Below are 16,711 nucleotides of genomic sequence, written 5' to 3' on the forward strand. Positions count from 1 at the left end.
CCTGAGCCATTATCTCTTTAATGTTATCTTTTCCTAAGCCCTTCTCTCCTCTCTTTTTAGGGGTCTGATTAAATGAATGCTACATCTTTTCATTCTGTTCTCTATGTCTCCTAACCTCTCTTTTTTATTTGCTTTGTTGTGTTGTGTTTCTAAACTATACTCTGAGTAATTTCTTCTGATCCATATTTTAGTTTTCTAATTCTTTGGTTTTGTCTAAACTCATTGAGCATTTCTACTGAGCTTTTAACTTTGGTTATTATATATTGTATTTTGAGTTCTATTTATTTCTTCTTCAAATCTGCTAGGTCACTTTTTGTTGTTTCCTTTTCTGTACATATGTTTTCTTTTTTCTTTTTTTAACTTAGTAAGCATAGTTGGTTTTATAGATTCTGTCTAGTAATTTCAAAATCTGAAGTCTTTGGAGGCCTCTTTTTATCCAGTTCTTATTATTTATGGTTTATCCTTGTAGGCTTAGCTATCTTTGAGTATATGCTGCTCATTGTCTTTGAAAATTTATTTTGGAGGCATTCTTTGAAGCCTAGGATGACACAAATTTTCTCCAGAAAAAAAACTTTCATTTGCCTCTGCTAGGCACACAAGGGCACTTTAAAGTAAATTACTTTAAACAAAATTTACAACTTGAGAGGGTTTCATGATTCTTTTTTGTTTCTATTTATTTGTTGATCACCAAAGTGATATGGACTTGGAAGCTGTGAGAGTACCATCTTGCAGCTATAACCTGTCAGAGCAGATTCCTACCATTATCAACTGTCCTGCTTTGCTCATAAGGACAACTTGTCCTATAATCTCCTGGGTCTGAGGGGGAAGGTACATTTACTTTTAGTTTCACCCTGGCCCTGAGGGTTTGACCCATATTAGTGAGGGGAAGGGCAGGTCCTGAGCTTTGATTCTGTTTCTCTGAGGAGATCTCAGAACCCAAGTTTAAGTTTGCCTCCATTGGCAAATGCTCTTAGTTCAAAAATAGCTTTAAGGTGCCACTTAATTTTTAGAGATCATATTTCCCTTTGGTTTTAGATTTGAGTTTCTTACTAACTTGCCAGATCTTAACTTTGTTTTTAAGAAGTTAAAAAAAAATTATTATTATTTTTTTTTAGTCAGCAGTTTTGGTTGTTTCTAGAGGGAGGTTGGTTTGATCCCTTTCCTGTCTTATTCCTGCAACTGAAGTCCTTCCCTGATCTTCCTAGGCTTGGATGAACTGCTTAGAACCTAAAAAACCAACATGACTTGCTCTAAGACAGTTAGCATATGGAAAAGCAGCCATATGTTTTTTAATTCTTCTATACTTCAGGAAAAGAATCACTGCAAGATTCCCTTAAATAGACTGTAAAAACTGAACTACATAAAAATCTTTAGGGACATATTTAAAATTTTCTAAGAAATGTTTTCCAAAAAAATTAAATTTTCTAACCACTATTAAATTATTTTGAAATTGCAACACTTTATCCAGAAATTACTTTTCCAGCAAACTCAACAACCCAAGAATCCATGAGTAAATATAAAATGACTACATAGTCCAATTAGATGGCAAAAAGTTCATCACTTTATTTACTGTACTTTATTCATCAGAAAGTCCTCAAGGCCTCATTCAATGTTGATTAACTCTCATTTCATACACAGTTCAAAGAAATCTCATTCTCTGGTTTTCTAGCCCATAACCCTTAGAAGCAGTAACTTGAAAGAAAGCATGCATTTTGAAAGGTGGGCTCTTTATAAGAGCCAGGGATGGCATCTGACAGCTCCATGAGTGGAGAGTAGACAGGACTATAAAAATATGTCCAAAAGCTCAAGAAGAGGCACAGTAGAGACATTTAGCCCGACGTACAAACAACAGCTCATGGGAGGGTCGCTGTACTTCTTCACGGCTTTGTGAAACAACATCTATGCCCTGGTGCTGATCCTGTGGCAGCATCAAACCAGTGCACTGTTTCTGAAAGCAGAGAGGGATGTGATTCTTTAATACATTTTCTATACTTATAAGGAATTAAAGCTAAAAATCACCTTTATGGTAACAATTTTTTTCTGATTTGCAGACACTAACAGCATCTGATAAAATAAGCATTTCCATATCATAGCCTCTTAAAATCTAACTTCCCTCTGAGACTGACTCCAGAAAATTCAGAGCTGAGTAATACCCTAAATGTACCCTTAAGTCCTTTAGCCTTCAATCTAGGAGCTAAGAGAAGGGGAATTTTTCTCCATCTCCCTGAGTTCTAAACTAGGAACTAGAGAAAAAACAAGCGTTGCGGCCACGTCCAAGAGAAAGAGATAGAGAGGGTCTGGCTCTGCTTGAGGGCAGCTCCACTTTGGGCAGCTTATGTAGATACACAAAAGAGAACTTTATCAGAACAAAATGGAAATTTCAAGATTGATAAGTGATAGATAATAATCAGGGTTCAAAGGTGCTTTTAGAAGGAAGTCAAAGCGAAGGGAGTCAAAGGAAGAGATGCTCCCAGATGGCCTTGCTTTTGTTTATCTCCCTTTTAGCATAAATAATGCTGCCCTTGCCTCCTGATGCTGAAAGCAGGGCTCTCAACTTACACATTGATTTTGGATCCAACTGAAATCCTTATTTCTGAGGTATGTTAGAATTATTACTTAAAAGGTTTCAAACTTTGCTGATGCCATGAGATGAGAGCCTGAGTTCAGTATCATTCTCATTATTAGCTCATTGGTATCACTCTGGAGTCTCAGAAGCTGGAAAACCCAGACACCTGGTTTTTGCAAGATGCTGCCTACTCGTATCTTTCCAATGTTATTCTCTGTATTTTCCCTTAGTATTTATCATATCACCTTGACTTTCTAAGTAGTTAATTTATATTTGTGGGTTTTCTTTTTTTTCTTTTTATTCCACCAAGGGGGTTAACAACTCAACTGTGGGAGAAAAGAACTTGCATTTTGTTTAGCATTGGCAAATAGGTTTCATTGTGCAAGCCAATTATGGTCGATTTAATGGAAAGCCATGTTTTGAAGAATATTGAAACTGCTTCCAGGTCCAAGAAGAAAGAGCTCTAAGATCCATTAGCAATGTCTGCCCCAACACCAGGACAGGGAGTGTGGCATGCCTGTCAAATACTTGTTATCCTTGGCTTTGTTTAACAAATATTCATTAAATGTAAAGTGCAGGTTCTTTCTTTTTCTCTTTCTTTCTTTCTTTCTTTCTTTCTTTCTTTCTTTCTTTCTTTCTTTTTGTTTTCAATAAAGGAGACAGAAGCATGAACAAACAACCAAAGTACAGTGTGAAATGTGCAATTATGAAAGTGTACAAGAGATCCAGAGGAGAGGGAGGAAGAAGTGAGATGGGGGCATCAGGGGAGAGGTCTAAAGGAAGGTCAGAGTCAGCAATTTCAAAGCCTGGATGGCCTCGTTTGGGTCTAAATCTATCCCTTCTCATCTCAGCCACTCCCAAATGGCAGAGCACTTTCTAGGCAGGTTTCTTATAGGCATTCTAATAAGTAGCTCTATAGCTCCTCTCTCTGTCATCCACAGCCTTCATCTCCTTATCAGTGAATGCGGGTTGAATGCCACAAAGGTGTAGACTACTGCCCTATGGGCATCTGGAGGGGTCAAGGTAGAACTGCACAGAGAGCCCCCCAACGAGCTCAAGCTGTTAAAGTACACATGCTAACAATGACAGGAATGGCCCATAGCCAAGAACAATTAACTTTATTATTTTTAATTTTTTATTGAAGTATAATTAACATACAGTGTTATATTAGTTTCAGGTGTACAACATATTGATTCAGTGATTTTATACATTACTCAGTGCTCACCACAGTAAGTGTAATCACCATCTGTCACCACACAATGTTATCACGATAGTATTGACTATATTCCCTATGCTGTACTTTTCACCTCCATATAACTGGAAGTTTGTACCTCTCATTCCCCTTTATCTATTTTGCCCATCCCCCTACCCACCTTCCCTCTGACAACTACCAGTTTGTTCTCTGTATTTTTTTAAAGATTTTATTTATTTATTTGAGAGAGAGAAAGAGAGAGCAGGGGCAGGAGCAGAGGGGGAGGGAGAGGGAGGAGAAAGAATCCCAAGCAGACTCTGCACTGAACATGAAGCCCAACGCAGCATTCAGTCCCATGACCCCTAGATCACAACCTGAGCCAAGAGTCAGACACTCAATTGACTGAGCCACCCAGCCACCCTCTTCTCTGTACTTAAGGGTCTTTTGTTCATTTGTTTCTTTTGTTTTGCTTTTTAGATTCCACGTATAGGTGAAATCATATGAGAGTTGTCTTTCTCTGGCACTTGACATAACACCCTGTGGGTATATCCACATTGCTGCAAATAGCAACATCTCATTCCTTTTTATGGTTAAGTAATATTCCATTACACACATACACATACACATACACACACATCTCTTTTATTCATTCATAAGAGAATTATTTTTAAAAGACACCAGCTTTGTGAGTAGTACCGGGAAGATCAAAATCCAGGGTAATTTAAGGTTTATGAAAAATGCTAAACAAAAATGCTTTTACAATCTATGTTGAGTCTAAAACAACCAACCAGGTAAGACTATGATCAATTCTTAGGAGAGATACGTAATGCTAACATGTATAAGAACTTAAGAACATTGTATAAGAACATTATAAGAAAAATCATAATTACCAAATAACTTCCCATAATTTTCCACTATGTAAGGTGTCTACAAGGTGGTACATCAGAATGTTTGTTAAAATGTACATTCCCAGCTCCCATCTCAGAGGTACTAATCCTAAATCTCTGGGAGCAGGCTGTGAATGTGTATTTCTAACAGGCTCCTCTTCCTCCAAGTGATTGTGAAGTGCTCTAAAGATTTAAACCACTACTCTTAAGGACCGAACAATAACAGTTATAAGGAAATGAAGTCCAAGATAAATGAGGAGATGGTAAGAGAGTACCAGCTGCCTCAAATGAGTTTAATTCTGCAAATCCTGTGAAATACATCTAAAATAATAAAATAACTTACAGATGTGATCATACAAACATCAGCATCAATCTTTAAGCAGTCCTGGAGAAGGGCACGATCACCAAAGCTTGGAGATAGGCAAATATTGGTTGCTGTTACGGCAAAAAGGGGGATTTAAGAAAATATAAAATTGTTGGTTTTATATGGATTCCCAGCAAAACTTTGGAAAGAGTTAACAAAGTGTTTTAAGCACTTAAAAATGCAATGTTGATTATTAAGAGCCAACCTGGAGTCCCTATAAATAAATCTGTATGTGTCTTTTTTTTTTTTAGTTGCATCAACCCCTTGTTGAAAATAGTCAAGTTATAAATTATATAAAAAAAAAACTACACATACTAAATTGGCTTTCTTTCTTTCTTTCTTTCTTTTTTTTTGATAAGTCTGCTAGAACAGCGGAATGATGAAGTTAATTTATGTTGAGTTTTTCCTAGGCATTTGACAAAGTGTCTCATGATATACATTAGGCAAGATGGAGAAATCTGAAAAAATTGATAGAATCATTATTATTTATTGAGAGCCTACTATATGTCAGGAACTATGTGAAACATTTTGTGAGTATTAATTCATTTAATCCTCAACCCATCCCTATAAAGTAAAAACAAGTGTCCCATTTTACAGATGAGGAAAGTAAACAGAGATTCATCAGGTAATTTGCCCAGGGTCATATAGCTAGGGTTTGAGGGGTCAACCCTGAGATCAAAGCTTGGGTGCCTAAAAATTGCACTATATTTCAGAAGGATGGACCCACAACTGGGTAAAATGCCTATACAGAAATAGTTCATCTGTAGATTCATGCCAACCCGAGGGAATCACTAATGCCTGCCGTGAGTCTACAAAATTACAACAGACTTGCTCAACATATTCATTAGCAACTTGGATAAGGTACAGAAGTTGGGCTTATCAAATTTATAGATGGCAGAAAGCTAAAGGGGGGAGTTAGCTAATACTAGAAGGGAGAGAATCATGATCTAGAATGATCTTGACAGATGAGAATAACAGGCCAGAGCCAACAAGATGAAATTTAATAAGGACCATGGTAAAATCCTATTACTCTGGTTACACAAGTAAGTACAATTAGGAACACCCTGCTTAAGAACATAATACAAAATGTAGAAACCTAGAAAATTCATTAGATCCATTGATATGGTCGGTCTCCTACAAATTGAGTCCAAAAGGAGAATTACGCAACAACAGCAAAATGAACTCCAAAGCTGAAGCTACCCTATTTCATCCAATCTGAGATGCCATTGATTGTAAGATGCACCAGGGCTTAGTACCATCGAGAAAAGGGGGGGGGGAATGCCATCAATAAAACTAGGACACAATACTTTCGTATCACCTAGCATTTTTATTTTATAATAATTGAAAGAACTTTTGGACCTTTAGTTGATCTTTGAGAAAGATGTGGTGGTTGTTGCAGCTCCTGACTTGCAGCTGTTAGCTCTTGCCAGGGACAGGCTTTTAAGGAGGTTTTCAAGGACACCAGAAGGACACCCAGGGAGCCACAGAGGCGGGATTCACCAAACTAGAGTCACGCTAACCAGCCACGATGGAAATCCGCTGCAGAATGTGTCAGCAGACTTGACTGGAGGCACAAAGGAAAAGAACCTCACAGTGAAAGGACTTAGTCTTCCACCAAGACTCTTAGAATCACTGCGAGAAAAATTTTCCATGCTGGAGTAGAACCTTGGACTTGGGATTACTTCCAGATGAGAATCCACAAGCGAGCATGGCTTTGGCTGTTTCTTCCAAGACTGTCCAGCAGATTACTTCCATCAGTATGGAGCTGGGAGTACAGGGTGGAGTCACTATTGCTGATGCTTAAATTAGCTTTTTACATTAATTGATCATGAGTTACTAAAAAAAAGTTTGACAGATCCTATCATGTCAATTGTTCATAGGAAAGAAGGAAAATATAAGAGAAATAAATAGGTTAAAGTATTTTCCCAAATGTCTCATTTGGAGTCCAATCTTCTGAAATGCATTTCACTTCAAAGTTGGGTATGTATGTCTTGTTTTTCCAAGCGCAGTTGTCCTATGCACCACCGGGAGTATCCGTTATGCAAAATTTATTTTTTTAATGATTTTATCTATTTATTTGAGAGGGCACACATATGAATGGTGGAGGGGCAGAGAGAGAGGGAGAAGCAGACTCCCTGCTGAGCAGGGAGCCCAATTTGGGGCTTGATCCCAGGACTCTGAGATCATGACCTGAGCCAAAGTCGGATGCTTAACTGACTGAGCCACCCAGGGCCCCTAGCAGAATTTATTTAAACAGTTCTTTCAAGGATTATTTTCCATGCAATGACTCCACTCTCTACCCCAAGTTTTAATACAGGTCCTTTCTTGGTCTTTTTAGAAGGTGTCAACAGAGGATTTCAGAAAACAACCAGGATTTTTCTACTTCCTGAAATGGTCCTTAAATTGTTTATTGAATGAAAGTTGATGAGTTGCTGTTGCCCATTTTTGCCATGAGAAACCTCAAGCCGGTTGGTACATGTGCAGGCAGCCACTGCTACGTTTTGTCTGCTGCCTGGCCAGCAGCAGTTATCAGATACCAGGGAGCAGAAGATGCATCTTAAGTTCAGAGATGCCAACTGTGAAAAGATGTGTATCTAGGAGTCAATAAATTTCTGTAATTATGCTCTACCTGCAGGTTGGACCCCATCCAGACTTTGGGAACTATACTGTCCCATGACAAGGGAAGTTCAAGGGACTCTTACATTCATGGATCTAATTGTCACAGTTCTGTCTAGTCCGGTGTGACTTCATCTAATAACCCATAATTTTGCTAAGAGAAGAATATGAATCCTCAGCTTTCCAGGCAGGGGCATGAGTTAGGCAGCTGGAGAGTGCCTTTGGCTAACTGACAATCCGTAGCCCATCTCAATGTGTCTATCCAGTGCTCTACACCTCATGGAATGGGCAGTACACATCACACACTCGACAACAATCTTTCCTGAAACGTGTGGTGATGAAGTTGGGGATTGCAGACAACAGGATGCCTCTCTTATAAATATTCTCATGAAGAGCATAAATATTGAACTCAGGCTGAGTTGGGGTCTATTCTGACACTTATTAGACACATGATCCTGGCCGAGCTCACCTTGCTAAGCTTCAACATCCCTGCTGTTATAGTACTCCATTGGTATAATAATAGTTATCACTATTAAATATGATCGTGTATATAAAATGCTGAACACCATGCCTGACACATACAGTGAATGAACAGTAAATGGTGTACCAGAATGAATTTCAGGTGGATCAAAGATTTGAATGTAAAAAGTGAAATAATAAAAATAGTTGAAGATGATAGGGGAGATTGTTTTTATAATGTCAGAATGGAGAGGGCTTTTCTAAATATGATATATGTGAAGAGGAGGAGAAGGAAAAAAAGCCCAGGAAGAAAAGATGGATACATTTGACTACTCAAAAAACAAAACCTTCTATGTAGAAAAATATACCATAAACAAAGTAGACAGCCAAATGACCACGTGGAAAAAAAGCAGGTGGACCATGTAACACAAAGGGTTAATTTTCTTAATATATAAAGATCTCCTAGAAACCAACAAAGAAAACATCCTTAAACTAATTGGAAGTTTGGCAAAGGATATTTAAAAGAAATTAAAATTGCTCTTATACACATAAAAAGATGCTTAAAATCATAAGAAAAGAAATTCAGTAGATAAGTAAAAACTACAACAAGCTATTTGGCTTCTGCTCCCTTCCTCCGACAACGTGTTATACCCACCTGCCGGGGCCTCTGCCCACTAACAAGTGCAGATTCTTCCTCACTCTGCTGCTCTTCACCTCGGACTCCCTTTCTTGCCTCCTTCTAGGAACCCCCACTGAGTGAGAAAGCCTATTGAGGAAGGAAAGGCTTGTCCCTCCACTGGCCCCAGGACTTCCCCCTAGCTTCCAGGTTCTGAGGATGCTAGACTGGCTCTCCCCAGTGAGGACAGAGCTCTAACTAGGATAGAACTTAAAAACAGGTTTGGTTTGGTTTGGTTTTTACATAGTATTGAGTCCATATTCAGGGAGCAATACTCTGGAATATTCTGCACTGATCGACCCACGTTTCTTTCTTAGCTAAAGGGCAGTGCATTGAAAGGAGGGCAGCCACCTGGGGGGTAGGTATTGAAACTATGTCATTCAGGAAGCAGATGAAGGAATTGAGGATGTGAGGGTTTTGGGGAAACTACTGGAAGGAAACACAGCTGTCCTAGAGCAGCTGAGGGGCTGTCTGTCCTAGGAGATAGGTTAGGCTTGCCAGGTATAGTAACTGAAAGCAGAACTCAGGGCAAAGGGTAGAAGTCATGGGAGAAGATTCAATAAACTTCAGAGCAATCAGAGCTTGCTAAAAATATAATGTATGCCTTCTAAGGGAACAACCTTTGTAGCTAGACATATACAAGCAAATGGTGGATGACAGACTTTAAGGGAGAAATCCTTTTCAGAGAGGCTACCATTGGCCAACCTAAGATCTCTCTGTCTCTGTCTCTGTCTCTGTCTCTCTCTCTCTCTCACACACACACACACACACACACCCCATTCTTTGTTTCCCCTTGTTTATTGTCAATCCTCCCCGACTAGAATGGAACCTTTTGGAGATGAGGGATTTGGCCCATTCTCTTCATTGCTATATCCCTATGATTTAGGACATACTTGGCACATAGCAGGCATTTATTGCTGAATGAATGAATGATCAGGGGTGGGTAGTGGGTCTGATTATCTCTGGGTACTTTCCAGCTCTAGAATCTTAAGAGTTTTATGTCCTATGAAGCGTGCCCTGTGGCCCCAGACATTTGGAGCCACGCTTGGCTGGAGAGGTGTGTAACTGAGAAGATCATCAAGGCCATGTGTGCAGATTTCTAAACAGGCGCAGAACGCATGTGGCCAGTGCAGGGAGGGACAGGCGTGACTGTCGGCGGGCGGGGCAGGAGGGCTTCAGGGAAGGGACAGATCTGAGACATGAGCTACAGAGAGGCAGACTTAGGTTTTGGACGGGAACCTCGGCCTTTGAGCAAGTTATTTAATATCTCTGAGGCTCAGTTTCCTCATTTGTAAAAACCTCCCATGATCATGTGAAAATGAAATGTGGCTCATGGGCCCTGGCCAATCACAGAAGTTTGCTGTTTAGAAAGTGCTCCTTCCCCTTATGGTGATTGCTGTTGTGCTATTTAGCTTGAGTTTTGACCCAGTGGGGTTTTTTAAATAGAGATGTGGAAAAAGGACTTGCCAAGTAGAGGACAGGACCTCCAGAAAGGCTTGCAGCAGGAAAGCAAAAATTATACTGGACTTCTGACACCAAGGTCAGAAGCAGGGAGTCCAGACCCAAACTGTGTGGGTTCAGTTCCTGGCTCTCACTTACTGGGTGACCTTGGGCACTTAACCTCTCTGTGCCTCAGTATCCTCATCTGCAAAATGGGGCTAATAGTCCTTGTGCTACAGGTTATTGTGAGGACTGAATGAGTTACGATATGTAAAACTCTTGGAACACAGAGTAGCACACCATGAACACTCTACATGCGTTAGTTGTTAGGGTTATTATGCACTCTGAAGAAAGTCTACCCATATCTGTGTCGTTACAGGGGAGGAGGGAGATGTGGGAAGGTAGGGTGAAACCAAACATGAGTGCCATCAGAGTGTGAGCTCTGCCAGACATGGGCTTTTCACATGTACAAGTCTGGGCCCCCCTTCAAGGCCAAGCCCATCCCCCCATCTGCTTCCCACAGAAAGCCTCTCCCAACTGCCCTGCTCCCTGGGTTCCTGGAGCACCTTGGATTGGTGCTTTCCATGTCCTACCTTGTACCGTCATGTATATTTTCATATTCTGCCTCCCCAACTCAACTGTGTATTCATAGGGGAAGGAAAGACAATGCCTGTCACAGACTACAGTTAATCTAGTCTCTTTCCACCATGTTCTGCCATGAGTGTGAGCAGAGTCTATGGGTGGGTAAGAACAGCCTTGGAATCAGGTGGTCTTGTGTTTGAAGCCCAGCTCTCCTCCTTTTAGATACATGACCGCTTCACCTTACTAGACCTCCATTTCATCATCTATAAAATGGAGACACTATTATTACCTACCTCATAGGCCTTTGTAAAGATTGAGAGAATGCATGAGAAGTATTTAGCACAGAGCCCGTGGTCATAGTAAACATTGGGTAAGTGGTAGCTTTGATTACATTCAAGACAAAAGAGAACATTGCTAAGAAGTGATCCTATCAGAAGCGCAGTCTGATGCAGTGGATTGGAGCAGGGAGAGCAAGGTGAGGCCCCCACAGCAATAGTCCAGCATTGAAGGGACTTTTGATCTATTGTCTTTGGCCCCTGGCCTCCCCACCCCCGACGGTGGAAGCACTGGTCATTCAATCCCATGAAAATGGCAGTCTTAGTTTCAGTAACAAAATGATAAGAACTCACTATGAACTGTATCAATATTAATTTCCTGGTTGGGACATTGTGCTATAGGAATGCAAGAAGTTACCTACCATTGAGGGAAACTGAGTAAAAGGTATATGGGATCTCTATTATTTCTTATAACTGAATATAAGCATACAGTTATCTCACAAATCATTTAAAAATAACTCCCTTTAGGCACCTGGGTGGCTTGGTTGGTTGAGCGTCCAACTCGATCTCAGCTCAGGTCTTGATCTCAGGGTCGTTGGTTTGAGCTCTGCTTTGAGCTCCACCCCCAGCGTGGAGCCTACTTAAAATTAAATAATCAAACAAACAAACAAATGAAATAAAAATAAGTATCTAAATTAACTCTTATTTTTCAGGCCCCCCTGTTTGATAGCCTTCTTTCTCCGTAACTCCCTTTCCATAGGTCTTGATTATCCCTGTGTCCTGCACACAACAGCCCTTAGATTGAATAATATTGGTGTCCCAGCAAAAACATGGTGAGAAAAAAAATAATGGATTATAATTGAGTGTCTGTTATGTGCCAGAATGGTTCAAAATACTTTATATATAATAACTCTTTTAATCTTTATAATAATCCTTGAGGATTTTATAATCCTCATCCTACAAATGAGAAATATCAGGCTTTGAAAAATTAAATAGCTTGCTCAAGGTCACGCAGTAGAGCCAAGACTCCAAGTTTACTGGGCTTGAAAGCCTCATTGGCCACTATTCTTTGTAGATCTCATAAAATCTAAGAGTTCAATCATTAAGATGTATTTTTTTCAAAGATTTTATTTATTTATTTATTTATTTATTTATTTATTTATTTATTTATTTATTTATTTATTTGAGAGAGAGAGAGGATGAGTGGGGTGAGGGGCAGAGGGAGAAGCAGACTCCCTGCAGAGCAGGGAGCCCAAGGCAGGGCTTGATCCCAGGACTCTGAGATTATGACCTGAGCCGAAGGCAGACACTTAACTGACTGAGCCACCCAGGTGCCCCTTTTTAAGATGTATTTTTAATAAAAATTGGGGTTTCCTTTATCTGTGCTCAACAGATTTTGTAAACATGCCCCCAGGAATCATGCAATATTAAGGAATGGCAAACCCAATCTCTCGCCTCTGTCAAACCTTTGCCCAAATATCTCCTCGTCCATGAGACCTTCTGTGACCAACATATTAAATGCTTGCGACCCCCTACACACACCTACCCCTGCTAGGTGACCAGTTGTCCCAGTTTGCCAGGAAGTGAAGGGGTTCCTAGGATACAAGGCTCTTCACTTTTAAAATCAGTTCGGTCCCTGGAAAATCTGGAGGCGCTTGTCCCCCGACCTTGCTACCTTATCTCCCTGCCCTTCAAGTCAGGCAGACATCTAGGGGCAGAACATTCCAAGCAGAGGCAATAGCAAGTACGACGCCTGGAGGCAAAACATGCTTGGTAAATTGAAGAAAGAGCAAGGAGGTGAGTGTGGCTGGAGAGGTTGGTAAATGGGAGAGAGCAAGGTAGGCAATTAAGACAGAGAGTGAGGGGAGGAGGCAAGTCATGTAGTACCCTGTAGTCTCAGTAATGGCTTTGGATTCTACTTTGACTAAGAACAGAAGCCATTGGATTTTTGAGTAAAGCACTAACATGATCAGACTTACATTTAAGAAGTATCTGTATGTTGATAATAAATTGGGGTGGTGGGGAGATAGGGGCAGGATAAGGGCAGAAGCAGGATGAACAGTTTGGAGGCTACTACAATCATCCAGGTTGAAAGATGACGACTTGGACCAGGAGGATGGCAGTGGATATAGTGAAAAGTGGTTAGAATCAGGATAGCTTCAAAGGCAGAGCTGGATTGGCCGATGGATTGGACATGGGGTATAAAAGAAAAAGAGGAGTCAAAGTGATTCTAAGATTTTTGGCCTGAGCCCCTGGTGAAGTGGAGGTGCCATGTGGAGAAGACCAGGGGAAGAGCAGGTTCAAGGGCAAGTCAAGAGTTCAGTGTGGGACTTGGGAGTTTGAGACTCCTATTAGCACGCAAATGAAATGTTGAGTGGCAGCTGTAGGTAGGTCAGTCAGGGTTCCTCAGAGGGATCAGGGTTAGAGACAAAGAACCAGAGTCATCACAAACAGGTGACTCTCACCAGCATGTGACTGGATGAGAACCCCTGGGAAGTGTGTGATCGAGAAGAGAGGAGGCCCAAGGGCTTAGCCTGAGGTCCCTCCGTTGCTTAGCAGGAGGGAAGAATAGGAGGACCGAGCAAGGGAAACCAAGAATAACTGGACAGTGAGGAGAGAAGATAGCCAAGAGAAAGGTCAAGTGACAAGGATTCTCAGAAGGAGAGAGGGAATGCCACACCCAAGGAAGCCACTGAAATGAGTACCGAGAAAAGGCTTTGGCATCTTTTGTTTTTTTTGCACTATTGGTTTTAAGGTTTTCTTTTTTTCTCCCTTTTTAAAAATTTAAATTCAATTAATTAACATACAATGTATTATTGGTTTCAGAGGTAGAATTCAGTGATTCATCAGTCTTATACCCAGTGCTCATTACATCACGTGCCCTCCTTAACATCCATTACCCAGTTACCCCATCCCTCCATTCCTCTCCCCTCCAGCAACCCTCAGTTTGTGTCCTATGATTAAGAGTCTCTTATGGTTTATCTCCCTCGCTGATTTCATCTTGGTTTTTTTTTTTTAACTTTTTTTCCCTCTCTTCCTCTATGATCCTCTGTTTTGTTTCTTAAATTCCACATATGAGTGAGATCATATGATAATTAATACTTTGGCATCTTACTGGCTGCCATGCGGCTTCTTTGACTGAATGATGGTCACTGATGACCTTGATGGGAGCTGTTTTGGTGGAGTTCTGGGCCTGAGAGCTTGATGAGACTGGGTGTAAAAGAGAGTGGGCTAACAGAGGCATTGGATCAAACAGAAACGGAACATTACTGGAGAAACTGGTGAAACACTAATAAAGTCTGGAGTGTGGCAAAGAGTAATGGACCAATCTTAGTTTCTTAGTTTTGACCAAGTATCATAATAATAGAAAATGTTGACATTAGAAGTAACTGGGTAAAAACTTTGGGGGAGCTCTTTGTCTTACCTTTGCAACTTTTCTGTAAATCTAAAATTACTCCAAACCAAAGAGTTGAGGCAGGGGTGGAGGGAGAGAGAGGAAATGGAGAGTGAGTGATGACAAGGACTAGCAAACACAGGCATCTCTGTCAAGACCGAATAGTTTGTCTGTGGATGATTGTTGGGCTTTGTGGAAATTCTACCGCAAAAACCTTCCACTTGCAGCTCTTTGCCCAAGAATATTTCCCTACTTTAAAGCAAATACTGCTATAGACGGTAATCCATGAATCACGATTAGTCATTTATACTTCAGCGTCGAGGAGTTGATCGGATACTCTTCTGAGAGCAAGCAGGGCAAGAAGGCAGGAAGTCGGGGTTTCCTTCACAACTTAGTCTAGCACGAGGCGTCTTGAGTGAGGCACCGTATGCAGGGTTAGCTTTTGCTTTCGTTCTTTATATCACACAAGTAGAAACTCCTATCATTCTCAAGCCCGTTTCTTTTCTCTTTCTTTTTTTTTCTTAAATGGCTGCTTTTACAAAATTAGCAAAAATTGGGGCAGAAACGTGTTTCTCCCTTGGTTACGAACGCTTTTAGGAAGTTGAATTTTTACTGTTTTGCTTCTGGCAGTCACCCAAGGGTAATTCACTTCAGAAAACCGTATCTGAAGCCCCATATGGTGTTGCTTCGTCAGAGGATGATGGTGGGAATGGCAGGCTCTCTGAAAATGACATGTTCTTGCCTTATCTCGCTGTCACAGATCCTTCAACTTTTACTTCTGTTATTCAAGCAGAGTGTATTGGGTTCCTGGGAGTAGGAGAGAAACTCAGGAAGACCTTATATTTAAAGAAGCTGTTCTCTGCATCCTTTTTTTCTGAGTCAAATATCACACTTGAAACTTTATCATCCAACATTAATAAATGTCTTATGAATGAAAGCAATATATATATATTGAACTAACTGTATTTTAAATAAGCAAGTTCACAGTGTTACAAGCAACCAAATTATGACTTTTCAAGGATAAAATTATACTTAAATAATTTTGTTTTAGTTCAGCAAAGCAAAAACTTGAACTTCCAAAGGCAGAGGGAAATACGTGCTAGCCAATTAGTAACTGCGCAATTTCTACTAAACTTTAAAATACAATTGAGTTCGTTATTATGTATGAAATCCTTATCTCCATAAAAGGTGCACTGTTGTTTTTTATTAGAAAAAAATCCAAGCATAGTATCATTTTTCCATTTATAATGTTGTCATGGGGCCTTTTTGATCTTTGTATACCAGATTTCTCCTCGGCTTATGAGGCCTGTCATTACCTTCAAGACCAATTTCTAGAAAAATGAGAACCTGCCCAAAACCTCATTAAAGAGAAACACAAAACCTTTTATGTTGATTGGATATTCAGCCTAAAATCACAGTGCTAGTGGAACCAAGGATCCTTGTTTCAGCTGTAATTTAAAATGCTATGTTTTTACCTGGAAAGGAAAGGGGACCCTTAGCTTGCCTTCACACACTGATCAGAAGGTTCCTTTGGCTTGAGTGGTTAGGAAGGATCACCCTGGAAAAGTGACATTTAAACTGAGACTGAGTTTATTTTCTTTTGCATTGGGCCTTGCAAATTACGTAGCCAGTTCTGCTTGGTATGAGTAGTGCTCTGTGGAATATTTGTTCAGTGGATGACAAGAAGGAGCCAGCCGTGCAGATGGATGTACCAGGCGGAAGGACCAGCAAGTACCAAGAACTCGCAGTGGGAAAGAGCTCAGCAAGTATAAGCTGGGCTGCCATACTGCACATTTCCAGGGGGCATCATCCACCCTGCAGCCTACTGAATGCCCCTTCTGGGGTTCCACAGTGCACAACCTGCTCATCCGCACATGGTGAACCTGTGTTCGAGAAACAGAAAAGTCCGTATGCATAGATCATTACAAGGTGGAAGGGAGCTAGCGCAGACAGATTATTACAAGGGGGAGGAGAGTGGTATAACATGAGATGGGACAGTCTGACGGGGGCCAGACCCCATACGGCCTCATAGACCATGATGATGAGCTTGGATTTTATTTTGAGATGAGAAGGAACACAGATAAGTTTTAAGCAGCTGAAAGACTTGATCCAATGTACTTGTAAGACAACTCCAGCTTCAGTGTAGAAAATGGGCAGAGGGGGTCAGAATGAGAGCAGGGAGACTAGTTAATAGTCCACATCAGTGAGACTGTCATGATGGCTTAGACTTTGCTGGTAGCAGCAGAAAGTGAAGTGTGAG

At 40.7% G+C, this 16,711-nt stretch overlaps 1 long non-coding RNA gene across 1 annotated transcript in view; it reads left to right on the forward strand.

Moving 5' to 3' along the window:
* LOC123797832 (uncharacterized) overlaps positions 1–16,711 on the forward strand; it is a 118,118-nt gene that overhangs the window by 74,002 nt on the left and 27,405 nt on the right. The gene's annotated exons all lie outside the window — the stretch shown is intronic.

This window comes from Ursus americanus, chromosome 9 (genome assembly GCF_024610735.1).
Source record: "Ursus americanus isolate L20-20 chromosome 9, mUrsAme1.1.p, whole genome shotgun sequence".
Lineage (NCBI taxonomy): Eukaryota > Metazoa > Chordata > Mammalia > Carnivora > Ursidae > Ursus > Ursus americanus.